This window comes from Schistocerca cancellata, chromosome 3 (genome assembly GCF_023864275.1).
Source record: "Schistocerca cancellata isolate TAMUIC-IGC-003103 chromosome 3, iqSchCanc2.1, whole genome shotgun sequence".
Taxonomy (NCBI): Eukaryota; Metazoa; Arthropoda; class Insecta; order Orthoptera; family Acrididae; genus Schistocerca; species Schistocerca cancellata.
In genome coordinates, this window is record NC_064628.1 from 218,252,017 (window position 1) to 218,265,746 (window position 13,730).

General features: G+C 44.6%; 1 pseudogene; it reads right to left on the minus strand.

Moving 5' to 3' along the window:
- Positions 1 to 1,879: 1,879 nt before the first annotated feature.
- Positions 1,880 to 1,997, minus strand: LOC126177915 (5S ribosomal RNA; annotated as a pseudogene).
- Positions 1,998 to 13,730: the final 11,733 nt, after the last annotated feature.

The window sequence follows — 13,730 nt, forward strand, 5'->3', positions numbered from 1 at the left end:
TTAATTTCCGTTCACCGTTGTATTCTTCTATATCACTACAATATGAATGAGTCACAACTGGACTGAGTCAACACATACCAATACGTGGGTGCAACTATTAGCAGTTATGTGAAATGGAGAGATCAGATGAGATTAATAGTCCACCTGTGTAGCTGAGCGGTCAGCGTGATTGGCTGCTATGTGGAGGACCGAGGTTCGATCCCTGGCAGCAGCATGGAATTTTCTGTGATGGGAGGACTGCAGCGAGGTGCATTCAGCCTCGTGATGTTAACTGAAGAACTACTTGTGTGGGAAGTAGCAACTCTAAGCTCAACGGCCGGAAGAATGATGTACAACAGACCCCCAAGCCTTCCATATCGTATCCAATGACGCTAATGGCAGAGGATGACATGGCGGGCGGTCGGGCCTGAATGATCCTTCAGTCATAACGCGGAGCTTCGTAGCAGATAAATTAGTAATTGAGATTAGTAGTAGATTTCGATTCATTGGTAGGATGTTGGTAAAATGCAGACAGGCTGCGAAGGAGATTCTATACAGAACGTTGATGTGTTCCATTCTAGAATATTACTAAAGCTTGTTGGACCTGTATCAGATAGGTCTAACAGAGTATATCGAATGTATTACAAAGAAGGGCTTGTTTAATGTACGGGAAAGCATCACGGAAATGCTGTAAACCTTGGACTGGATGGCATCTGATGTGATTCCGCGAAAGACTACTTAAATTTTCAAGATTTCGGGAGTCGATGCTTAGTGAAGAATATCCTGCAATCCTGTACGCATGTCTCATCTAGGGACCACGATGACACTATTAGAATCATTACAGCAGGCGAAGAAACAGCATCAGTGATTCTTCCCGCACTCCATACACAGTTGGAACGGATGTAAAGAGATTTTCAGAGGGTAGATGTAGATGTAGACTGAAGTCGCAGAAATGGCTGAGAGGCGTCTCCATCGACTAAGCAAAGATTACGTGCACGTTAATGTCATAACATATCACCAGACTATGGCTATGTGTTTGAGACCAAATGCAAAGCTGTGGGGTTTATTCTTCAGGTAGCACTAGGATTTTTCCCAACATTTAATTGCTTCGTTCACCTCCAGCAGTGATTTATCTGGGAAAAATGCCGAGTTTCACCGTGGTTCGGAGTTCAAGTTAAACTGTAAGTCGTGCTGTTGGCGTGTAACGCACTTCAGAATGGAATGGATCTGAGCACTATGGGACTTAACTTCTGAGGTCATCAGTCCCCTAGAACTTAGAACTACTTAAACCTAACTAACCTAAGTACATCACACACATCCAAGCCAGAGGCAGGATTCGAACCTGCGACCGTAGCGGTCGCGTGGTTCCAGACTGTAGCGCCTAGAACCGCTCGGCCAAACCGGCCGGCAATGCACTTCAGAGATTGGAAGGAGGCACAGGCGTATCTCCTCCAACAGGGCTAGGAAGGCACTGCTGTGTTCAACCCAAAGGGCAGCCTGAGCACAGCGTTACTACTCAACAACGAGGAAGAGCTGATTTCCGGCGTTTCCCGGTTACTTATTAATCCGCATTATAATTAGATAGGGCCAAGAATGAAATACTGTTCGGGTACAGTTACTTTCCGACTATATTCCACGTCATTCCCTTCAAGTCCTCCACCAAATCCCTAGAAGCACTAATAAAAAACTAAACTCCTTCCGAACAGGCCATGTAGGCCCAATGGTACTGACCGGCCGTCGTGTCATCCTCAGCCGATAGGCATCACTGGATGCGGATATGGAGGGGCGTGTGGTCAGCACACCGCTCTACCGGCCGTATGTCAGTTTCCGAGACCGGAGCTGCTACTTCTCAATCAAGTAGCTCCTCAGTTTGCCTCACAAGGGCTGAGTGCACCCCGCTTGCCTACAGCACTCGGCAGACCGGATGGTCACCCATCCAAGTACTAGCTCACCCCGACAGCGCTTAACTTCGGTGATCTGACAGGAACCGGTGTTACCACTGCGGCAAGGCCGTTGGCAGAAGTACTAGTGGTGTCTTAAATAAATAGTATCTTTTTTCGGGCAGATTATCATAAACATATGAAGGTTGGCTGAAACCTGTTTTGGCGTTACAGAGTTATGCTTACATGTCTGCTCTCCCATGTTTTGAATGACTTACAGCTTCCTTCTTATATCGTGGAAGCCGTCTGTATTTCCAAATACAGTAATTATACAGTCAACCGGATGCAAATAACCGTTTGGTACGTCCTGGCAGATTAAAACACTTTGTCAGACCAAGACCTTTGCCTTTCGCGGGCAAGTGCCCTACCGACTGAGCTACCCAAGCACGACTCGCAACCCGTTCTCACAAATTCAATTCCGTCAGTACCTCGTTTCCTACCTTCCAAACTTCTCAGAAGCTCTTCTGCGAAACTCCAAGACTGGAAAGTCTAGCACTCGTGGAAGAAAGGATATATCGGGTGCGGACAGTGTCATGTGCCCATTTGAAACGTAGTAAGAGAAATAATTGGAAAAAGCAGGCGGTGCCACTTATATTGTTTTCGTGGTAGCAATGTAAGCAACTGGGCCGATCAGTGTCATTTTTCCAAGTTAGACATAAATGACATAGGCTGGAACGTGTTTCATTTTATTTTTGACTTGAGCATAGCTGCTCTAAATTCTGACAATTGCTTTCGCGCAGTGTAATTTTACGTAAATAACCTTTATACTTCACGACATTTGTCACCTTGGTTAATGTGTTTTTTGTCATACTTAATTTTCTTTGTATTATTTGATAGGGTTTTTCAAAATTTCATTCTAATGAAGACATCCTTAGTAGGTGTCGAAACCTAGGTCATTGAATCCAAAGGCCCCAAAATTGCGTCCCCTGTTTAAAATACACTACTGGCCATAAAAATTGCTACACCACGAAGATGACGTGATACAGATGCGAAATTTAACCGACGGGAAGAAGATGCTGTGATGTGCCGTTGATTAGTTTTTCAGAGGATCCACACAAGGTTGGCACCGGTGGCGCGACACCTACAACGTGCTGACATGAGGAAAGTTTCCAAGAGATTTCTCATACACAAACACAGTTCACCGGCGTTGCCTGATGAAACGTTGTTGTGATACCTCGTTTAAGGAGGAGAAATGCGTACCATCACGTTTCCGACTTTGATAAAGGTTGGATTGTAGCCTATCGCGATTGTGGTTTATCGTATCGCGACATTGCTGCTCGCGTTGGTCAATATACAATGATTGTTAGCAGAATATGGAATCGGTGGGTTCAGGAGGGTAATACGGAACGCCATGCTGGATCCCAACGGCCTCGTATCACTAGCAGTCGAGATGACAGGCATCTTATCAGAATGGCTGTAACGGATCGTACAGCCACGTCTCGATCCCTGAGTCAACAGATGGGGACGTTTGCAAGACAACAACCATCTACACGAACAGTTCGACGACGTTTGCAACAGCATGGACTATCCGCTCGGAGATCATGGCTGCGGCTACCCTTGACTCTGCATCACAGACAGGAGCGCCTGCAATGGTGTACTCAACGACGAACCTGGTTGCACGAATGGCAAAACATCACTTTTTCGGATGAATCCAGCTTCTGTTTACAGCATCATGATGGTCGCATCCGTGTTTGGCGACATCGCGGTAAACGTACATTGGAAGCGTGTATTCGTCATCGCCATACTGGCGTATCACCCCGCGTGATGGTATGGGGTGCCATTGGTTACACGTCTCGGTCACCTCTTGTTGGCATTGAACAGTAGACGTTACATTTCAGATGTGTTACGACTCGTGGCTCTACCCTTCATTCGATCCCTGCGAAACCCTACATTTCAGCAGGATAATGCACGACCGCATGTTTCAGGTCCTGTACGGGCCTTTCTGGATACAGAAAATGTTCGACTACTGCTGTGGCCAGCACATTCTCCAGATATCTCACCATCTGAAAAAGTCTGGTCAGTGATGGCCATGCAACTGGCTCGTCACACTACACCAGTCACTACTCTTGATGAACTGTGGTATAGTGTTGAAGCTGCATGGGAAGCTGTACCTGTACACGCCATCCAAGCTCTGTGTGACTCAATGCCCAGGCGTATCAACGCCGTTATTACGGCCAGAGGTGGTTGTTCTGGGTAATGATTTCTCAGGTTCTCTGCACCGAAATTGCGTGAAAATATAATCACATGTCAGTTCTAGTATAATATATTTGTCCAATGAATATCGGTTTATCATCTACATTTCTTCTTGGTGTAGCAATTTTAATGGCCATTAGTGTACATAAGTCACCATGCCATGCGTCCAGTTGTGGACAGTACGAGCATTGCATATGCAGAGTTATCACGGTTTATTCACGATAAAATAAAATAAAAGTCTTTGTTTTCTGTCGTCGATAGTCAAAGTCTATTAAGTAAAATAGAAGCTCTGCAGTGTTATCAAGATACTATATTGATATCATTAGGTATTACGAACCTTTAACCTTTATACTAACGTGCCAACGGCCTTGCCGCAGTGGTAACACCGGTTCCCGTCAGATCACCTAAGTTAAGCGCTGTCGGGTTGAGCTAGCACCTGATTGGTGACCATTCGGTCTGCCGAGCGCTGATGCAAGCGGATTGCACTCAGTTCTAATGAGGCAAACTGAGGAGCTACTTGATTGAGAAGTAGCGGTTTCGGTCTCGTAAACTGACATACGGCCTAGAGAGCAGTGTATTGACCACATCGCCCTCCATATCCGCATCCAGTGACGCCTGTGGGTGGAGGATGATACGCCAGCCGGTGGTACCATCGGGCCTTCCAAGGTCAATGCGGATGGAGTTTGTACTAACTTACCTGTTCAGACAACGATTGACATTGTTAAATAAAACTACGTACTTAAAAAAAAATATTTCTGACGAGCTAATCGCTGACCTAATTCGTTTGCTAAGAATAGTAGTAAGATACAACTATTCTGTTTTCAATGGCAAACTATACCATCAGCCTGACGGGCCGGCAACGGATAATCCACTGGCAGACATCTTGACCGATATTTTCAACAATTCGCTGGAAGAGAAATTCTTCCATAATTTTTCTGCTGCTGATCTGGGTATTTTGTCATGTGCGCGGTATGTAGACGACAGTTTGATTGTATACAGTGGTTCCCAGGAAGGAATGCAGTGTTTGTTTGTAATTTTCAATAGTCTTCAGGAAAAAAATCAGCTTCATTTGTGAATTAGAAAATAACGATCGTCAGCATAATTACATAGATCTCAGTATTGCTGTTGAGAATGACAGACTTTCTTTCGGTATTTTTCGAAGAGCAACTAATACATATGTAATTGTGCCCGCTAGTTCCGTGCATCCTCATTACCATAAAAAATCATTTTTTCATTCAGCTTTTCATCCTGCAGTTTCTGTACCTTTTTTCGCATGACAAGCTCAATGAAGTGATGAATATAATAACAACTATTGCAGTTAATAACGGCTACGATCCCTCGATAGTTGACAAGATCTTCAAAGTTAAAACTGACGCTTTTCTGTATTATTCTGTCCTTTATGTAATAGAAATTTTGGTAAAGCCTAATAGATGCCTCTTATACTTCATCTTCTTGACTACTGTTATTTTCAAAAAAACATTAAGCTCTCTTCTTTCGTAATTTGTATTTATAATTAACGGTCGTTTTTCCAATTATTTCTGTTACAATGTTTCAAATGGGCGCGTGTCACTATCCGCGTCATTTAGGTGGCGCAACTTGTATTATTTTTATGGCAGCAATGTATGCCGCTGGGATGGTCAGTCTGATGTTGTTCCTAGCTAAGCATACGTCCTAAGGCTGGAAAGTTATTTTATTTTAGACTTGAGCATAGCTTTTGAAATTCCGACTATTGCCTTCGCGCATGTGATTTTACGTAAGTAACCTCTATACGCCTTGATTATTGTCGTCTTGGTTAATGTATTTTTTTGTCATACTTAATTTTCTATGTATTATTTTATAGTGTTTCTCAATATTTCACTTTGATGAAGACACCCTTAGCAGGTGTCGAAACCTAGGTCAATGTACCGAACAGTTATATGCATCCGGTTGGCTGTATAATTCGTATGTTTGGAAATCTTAAACGATTGCTGAAAAAACAGCCGTGTTTAAAACTGGATGTGTATTCAGTTTAGTTGAAATTTCTCCAGGCGTTCCATAGATATGCTTCTCTATCCCCAGCCCCATTCCCTTGAGTGTTCCATTGATCCATAGTATTTATTGTCTATGTAGCACGTTCTGTATACCGAGTTCGACTGAAAGTACATGATGCTTTACATGGTACTTTTCTCTACCGCCACCTAACAACTAGAGAAGGAATGTCGTAAAAATTCTCACTAATCAGCCCAAAAACCCGAAAACTTACGGATTCGATATTAATTAAGTTCGTTTCAGAATTTTTTTAAACATTTTTCCAGATAGACGTCACTTTTAAATCAAGTTTGGATGAAGTTTATCTATGCCTTCAACAGTTACTCTTAAATTTCATCACGTTGCCTCTCCAGCCCTACTATCTATGAGTGTCTTACTCCTGGGGTAACTGTCTCCTGGTGCTACGTCATGTACAACATGATAATTGATGATATTACAAGCTTTCATGGATGATGGAGAAGGGTAAATGAATCAGTATCAATATGAGATAATGGACTGTGGTCCAGAAACGACCAAGTCGAAAGTTACCAGAGAAAATCATTTTGATACCTCTGACAGTGGAATACATGTACCAGTACTGTTGTTGGTAAGATTGTAGGATAGGCAACTTTCAGAAGTGGTAGCATGGACTAAAACAAGGAAAAGATTCTAGTAAACATGGGCTCTAAAATGCATACGTTAAGGGCTACCAGCATTTGTTCCTCTTCGATAGTGTGAAACACTAAACAAGTGCCCACAACTCTTAGAGGTATTCATTTTAGACCCATGTTTATTTGACATTTAATTCTTGGTTTGGTCCACACTACCACCTCTGAAGTTGCCTACCCTACAACCTCAGCAACAACAGTACTGGTACATGTATTCCACTGTCAGAAGTATCAGAATGACTTTCGCATGTAACTTTCGACTCAGTCTTTCCGGACCAGGGCTCCTTACGTCAAACTGATACATTTGTCCTTCTCCATCATCCATGACAGTCTGTAACGTCTTTACGGAATCACCCCAAGACTTTGGTTGAATTTGATTCAGGTGTTCCAGAGCCATGCTGGAATGTAAACACACGTTTACGCTTTATCTGTGAGTAAATTGAAGATGGAGGGGGGGGGAGAGGAAGGAAAAGAAAGGTATTACTGATGTCAGATGCAACGAGACATTACACAGGATCAGCGACGACCAGTAAAACTATGTACTGTGCCATCCGGGACACAGGATTGTAGAATATGCACAGACTGTCACCTAGCGCCATCTATCCGCAATCTATGTCCGTTTCCTCCATGCTTACCTCTCTGAGATTCCCTCAGGAGGTCGGAAACACTTGTGCATGTGCAATGAAGCATGTGGATGACTGGGTGGTGCTGTTCTTTCGGACATGGCCGATGGGACATGCGGATAGGTGGCACTCTGTGGGGATGTGGGTATGCTGTGAGATGTGCTGAGATAGTCCATGCAATTGTGATAACAGTGTGCCCCAGATGGTGCAGTGGTGAACACATGTGTCTAGTAAGCAGGAGATCCTGGGTTCGAATCCCAGTCCAGTACACATTTTCACTCGTCACCACTGATTCTGCATAAATTTCCCAGTGACATCAGTAATCCCTTCCCTTTCCTTTCCTCCCCTCCCCCTCCCTCCGCCTTCAGTTTACGTATACTGTATCAAAGCTGTGGATTCTGCGTGGTGTCTGTGCTTTCAGACATGTCTGACACCAGACACCACGCACTTATACAATTATGTATGAGTGCTGATTGAAAAATTAGACGCCAGCCTGTAACATCAGTAGTTTACCTGCATCGGATTTTTCACAGACTTCACTGTTGTCACATTTCGCCCCCTGCCCCACTTCCTATGACTGTGTGTTGTTGCTAGTTCGCCCCCCTCCCCCCCTCTTCCCTCCCCTCTTCGCCTCCAATGCAGGCCAACTGCCCTGTACATAAAACTACGGGGAATTCAATAATTTGTGGTAACTTCAAAAACAGCTCAGTTTCCCTACATATAAAATAATGTAAACCATGATTGTGGACCTAGCCGCGTTCTCCTAAGTGTAAACTTTTGGGAAAAGCAATGTGGGGACTTATCCTATTGGTTGAAACTGCAAAATGATGGAAGCAGGTCACTTGCACTAAGTATAAAGTCCAAAACGGGTGACCTGGGAATATGGGCATAAGCTGCGTTGTTGTGGAAATACAAGCATAATGCCATGATGTCACAATCCAAGTTGGCTAATCTGGCGGATTCTGGCACACCCTACTTGATTGCCAGGCCATTTATGCTAAGTACAGAATTCGGTTGTGAGTTTAAAATGGTAGAAAATAAAAATAAAAAATCATTGGTTTTCCTATGATGTTCCAGACCACTTGTGCTATGCTTATACAAGAGCTGGCACCACTCCTGGTATAGGATAGGAACAACTGTGTTTCTCATTAACAAAGACCACACTGAGATGAGCCTTGACTTTGCAGGACAGTGCCAGGCTAAACTTCCCCAGTCCCCACCAGGTTGGACCGTTGCTGCAAATTTGCGCCGTCGCTATCAGCCAAGCACGACCAGGCAGTTTTCATCCAACCCAGTTAAGATTAACATTTTATGATAGGATGTGAACAAATGCGTTCCATAAACAATTTTGTCATCTTTTTGATGTCACCATTTAAACAATTTAACCTACCTCACTTACCCTAAATTGATCCTAAGTTTAAAATGCCTAGGAATTCGCTTATCCTAATTTTAAAATGTTAGGAAGCCCTCTGCTTATCTGAACTAGATCTCTTTCACTAGTAGATCATGTGTGTTTGTCAAACACTTCTTGCTGTTGTGTGTAGTACGATAGATCTAGGGGAGATCTGCATATTGTAATAGATCAAGATACCAGTGTGTAAATGGAATACTAATGGCATGGCAAAGCCACCTGTGGCTTGCCTAGAAAAACTATGAGAACTATGAGGGTATGCTGAAAATTAAACCCTCCGAATTTTTTATGTGAAAACAAAGGAGATGTAATTAGTATTCTACACATTTATTCTTTACCTCTACGTATTTATATCTCAACAATGAGAGACCGATTTGTTGATATCCTCACTTGTGGTGGGAGGAAACAACCTGTATTGGGCGAAAGGTTTGCATTCCTCACTGTATGATGCAGCCCCTGCTGCTCTGGAATCATACTGGGGAGATGAAATTGGCCAGATACACTCAAGACCATCCAGTCCACTTGAGCATCTAATGGTAGTTATATAAAGAAAAAACAGAATATAACTGTCTGATGTTTGTGGTAGTGGAGCCCATCTCTTAGAGGGTAGGAGTGTGCTGCAGCACTGGAGAGTTGGCGGTGGTAGCAGTGTCCAGGAACAATGCAGACTACTCCAGCTATGGAACGTCTTAACTTCTCTGTTGTATTCCTCTAATACAACAGGATGCACTCCTGTTCTAATGTGTTTGAGTATAAAATCGTGCAGTCCTAGGAGTACACCAGAAAGCACGCACACTGTGATGTGTATGCACTGTCTTAGTGTACAAAATGACTTGCTAGATGACTTGGAATACTACACCTGGCTCTATGACGCGTCAATCTGAGATTTGGAATAGGAGCACTAGCCCAACTAAGACGTCATAATCCAAATAGATAACCTGCAATACAAGATGGCGATCGAACATGGCAACCAGGTATACTGATACACCAGTGAGAGATGTACCTACACATATGCACCTACTGAGGTGAAAGCAGCCTCCTTGTAGCAATGAATTTGGAGGCAGTCTGATGTCATGCTGTGCTCTCTTAGCAATACTGGTGTTGAGATACAGTGGTCTGTCAGCCTGAGACGATGTCCTCAGTGCGACATTCAGCCTATCCTAGCACGGTCTGGAAGGCACTGCACAGCGAAGCGTGTTGGCGTTGACACAAGATGGCATCCACAAGTCTACCAATGATCAGCGTGGCGCGATGTGGCATGCAGCGGTTTTCAAATAAAACTGCAACTGAATATCTCTCCTATTTCTTTCCCGTCAACTACTTTCGACAGTGACGAGTGTTCAACAGCGTTCAGGCTGCGTCAGTGGGCTATTCAGTATTAAGTCTGGGATGAGTAAATTATAGTTTGATACCAGTAGATTCCGCTTCTCTTTAAAATTCTGCAAGTGGATTTACTCTCTGTCACCCAGGTTAAAGTACAAATGTGTTCCTGCATTTTTCATGTTTCCCTTCATTTTAACTCTAGTCTCACAGTCTGTGGCTACAGTGCTGTCACAACAGCATACTAGCATTGGGAATCGGAACTTCGATACTCCAGTTAAATTACGGTTATTGGATCAGCACTGTGTGTGTGGTGTCTTTCTGAATGGAGCTGCCGCTGGTGCATGTTGGCATGTCTGAAGGTGACTTGGCCCTTAGTGTGGGGACTGTGGATGGCATGATGGCGGACTTCTTGACTGGTCTGCTGACTGTGAACTTTGTGATAGTGGAGTAGGGAGCTCTCTTTGGCAAGGGTATTTGTTTAAAATAAAATGCAAGAATTTCTACCAAACAGCAAACAATGTAGACTATAAGTTAGCGGACTAAGTCAGGGCTGCTCCCCCAGGGATGGTGGTGGCCCAGATGGGACGGCTGTCACGCTCTCCACAGGTGGTGTGGGTAGCACGGATGCTCAGAGCTGTTGGTATGGGGGTAGTGGAGTACAGCGACAGTGAACGAGCAGATCAGGTCCATTTCCCTTCTCTAACTGGTGTGCCAGTATACCTGGTTCCCATGTTCGATCGCCATCTTGTATTCCAGGTCAGCCATTTGAATTTTAACGTCTTAGTTGGGCTAGTGCTCGTATTCCAAGTCTCGCCAATTTGAGTCTTGGAATAGAGCACTAGCACGTGTCTTAGAGCCAGGGGTGGTATTCCAAGTCAGCTAGCACCATTTTATACTTAGGACAACAACCCTCCATCCACAGGAAACACAATAGCACAACTGGGCTATTTTTCTTAATTTCCAGTCAAAATTTTGAATTTCCCACCAAAATATTAATTTGTCACTGTTTTATACACAGGGTAACTAGCCTTTCTGATAGGCAGGGGTGGGAGGTGGAGAAATCGCATGACTTATCGATGACCTCATCTGGGGGTGGCATCCTATGTTGGGGCCGTTCTCTCCTTGTATATCTACTCCAGTTCTACACCAAGTCAGCACTCCAAAGCGACCAGTGTACACTCTTAAAGGGTAATTAAGCCTAGTGAGTTTAGTAGCACTACGTTCGCTGATGTTGCTGTCGTCTGTACGAGAGTATCATCACTGTACTACGCTATGAACGACATCTCTCGATGAATGTGGTCGAGTACAAGATAAAGAAACCATTAAGAGCATTAAATAGCCGAAACAAGTTGGCACTTTCCGAATAGAGGAAACCGATGTTCCTCGCACTGACGTACGTATTTCGCTTGTTTGGGTGGTCGGCTGATAACAGCCAACCTGCGCTGCCCAGCCGGCAGGTGCGACGGAGCTGACCGAGCAGCTCCAGCAGGCCGTGTACAGCTGAGGCGCGCCGGCAAGGCTCGGAGCTGTGTGTGCCAAAGCGGCTTACGACTGCGGTGCGCGCCCTAATCCTCTTGCTGTGGCCTGTGTCCGCCGCACAGAGGAACGGACATCTCGTTAAAAAGCGCGCCGCTACCACCTTGACGCGCCACTAGCACAGCCAGCGCCGACAAGGATCCCTTCGTGAGAGGAACCTACAGTCTGCACGCTGTTTTCAGCTGTCGCAGGGGACGAGACCGCAGGAGAGCGCATAGACTCATCTGAAAAGAGGCTGGGCTGCGGTGTAGGGCGAGCATGTGCCCACTAGGAGCTCGTGCTACGAAGAATAGGTGGAACGAACTACGGTTTCCCATTGACGTTTTACTGTTGAGGTTAAGTGCTTCTACTTTTTGGCAGGGTACGTACTTCTTTGGCCTATTTATCACAATGTTGTAAGTCATTCGTAGTTCGTGCAGTAAGGTCAGCGTCTTTGACAATCAAAATGTCCGTGTAACAAGGTAAATGTAGCTCGTGGCTTATGGGTAGCGTCTCAGACCAGTAATCAAAACATCCGGGGGTCCCGGTTTGGATCTCAGCTACTGCTTAAATTTCGAGTAAAAAGTCCTCAACAATGACGGCTGAATATCTCCAGTATAAGAAGTCAACCTCTTTCTGCCAACGATCTTGTCTGAGAGGACGGAGGAACGAACAGAGGTTCAGGGTATCTCCTGCCACGAAAAGCAGAAGAATCACCAATGATCAACGGCGATTTGATGCAAAGGCAATGGAAACCGCTGCGCTAAAGAAACACTGTGTGAATCCACAGGACATGTGGCCCGTAACTGAAATTAGTCATGATCTCTCTGTCGGCAAAAGGCTCCGGATTGATCTCCAGTTCGGATCTCCGGGAGGGGACTGCCAAGGAGAAGTCGACGATGAGACTAAGACTGATTAATCAACAAGTTTAACAATTTTACGAGTCGTGGCATGGAAAGTCAGAAGACTGAATGTTAAGCTATGAAACCTGAAGAGGCAACTACAAGAGCTCCGTTTTCATGCAGTAGAAGTTGGTATAGTAGAAGCAGATGATGAGATAGAGTACACAATTATATTGGCCACGCGGGCTAGCCGCGCGGGCTGGGGCGCCTTGTCACGGTCCGCGCGGCTCGACCCGTCGGAGGTTCGAGTCCTCCCTCGGAAATGTGTGTGTGTGTGTGTGTGTGTGTGTGGTGTGTGTGTGTGTGTGTGTGTGTGTGTGTTGTCCTTAGCGTAAGTTAGTTTAAGTTAGATTAAATAGTGAGTAAGCTTAGGGTTGGTTCAAATGGCTCTGAGCACTATGGGACTTAACATCTATGATCATCAGTCCCCTAGAACTTAGAACTACTTAAACCTAACTAACCTAAGGACAGCACACAACACCCAGCCATCACGAGGCAGAGAAAATCCCTGACCCCGCCGGGAATCGAACCCGGGAACCCGGGCGTGGGAAGCGAGAACGCTACCACACGACCACGAGATGCGGGCAGTAAGCTTAGGGACCGATGGCCTCAGCAGTTTGGTTCCATAAGACTTTACCACAAATTTCCAATTTCCGATTAGATTGATCGTGTAATAAAGTGTGTAAAGAATAATGAAGATACGATTGTCATACCCGACTGGGGCGCTGTAGCATGGGAATGAAAAGAAGAAACAGTTATAGAAGAACATAGATTAGGCAATAGAAATGAGAGAGCAGAAAGACCAACTGAGTTCTACAATAAATTTCAGTTTCAAAAAAAGTCACAGATCGAAGAAGCATACCTTAAACTGGCCAGGAGACACGGAAAGATCCCAGCTGGATAGTATAATGGCCAGACAGAGTTTCCGAAATCAGATATTGCATTGTAAGGCGTACCCAGGAGCAGATATAGACTCAGATCACAATTTCTTAATGATGACGAATAGTCTTAACCTAAGAGAAACGTATGGAAGAATCATTGTGAAAATATATGGCATACTGAAGTACTGAGAAGTGCGATAATGAAACCCACGGTATTCAGTTCGTTTTAAGAGGACTGGACATCTCCAAAAAGTCAGTCACAGCTCTTGGGCGGACCAGTTTATAAGA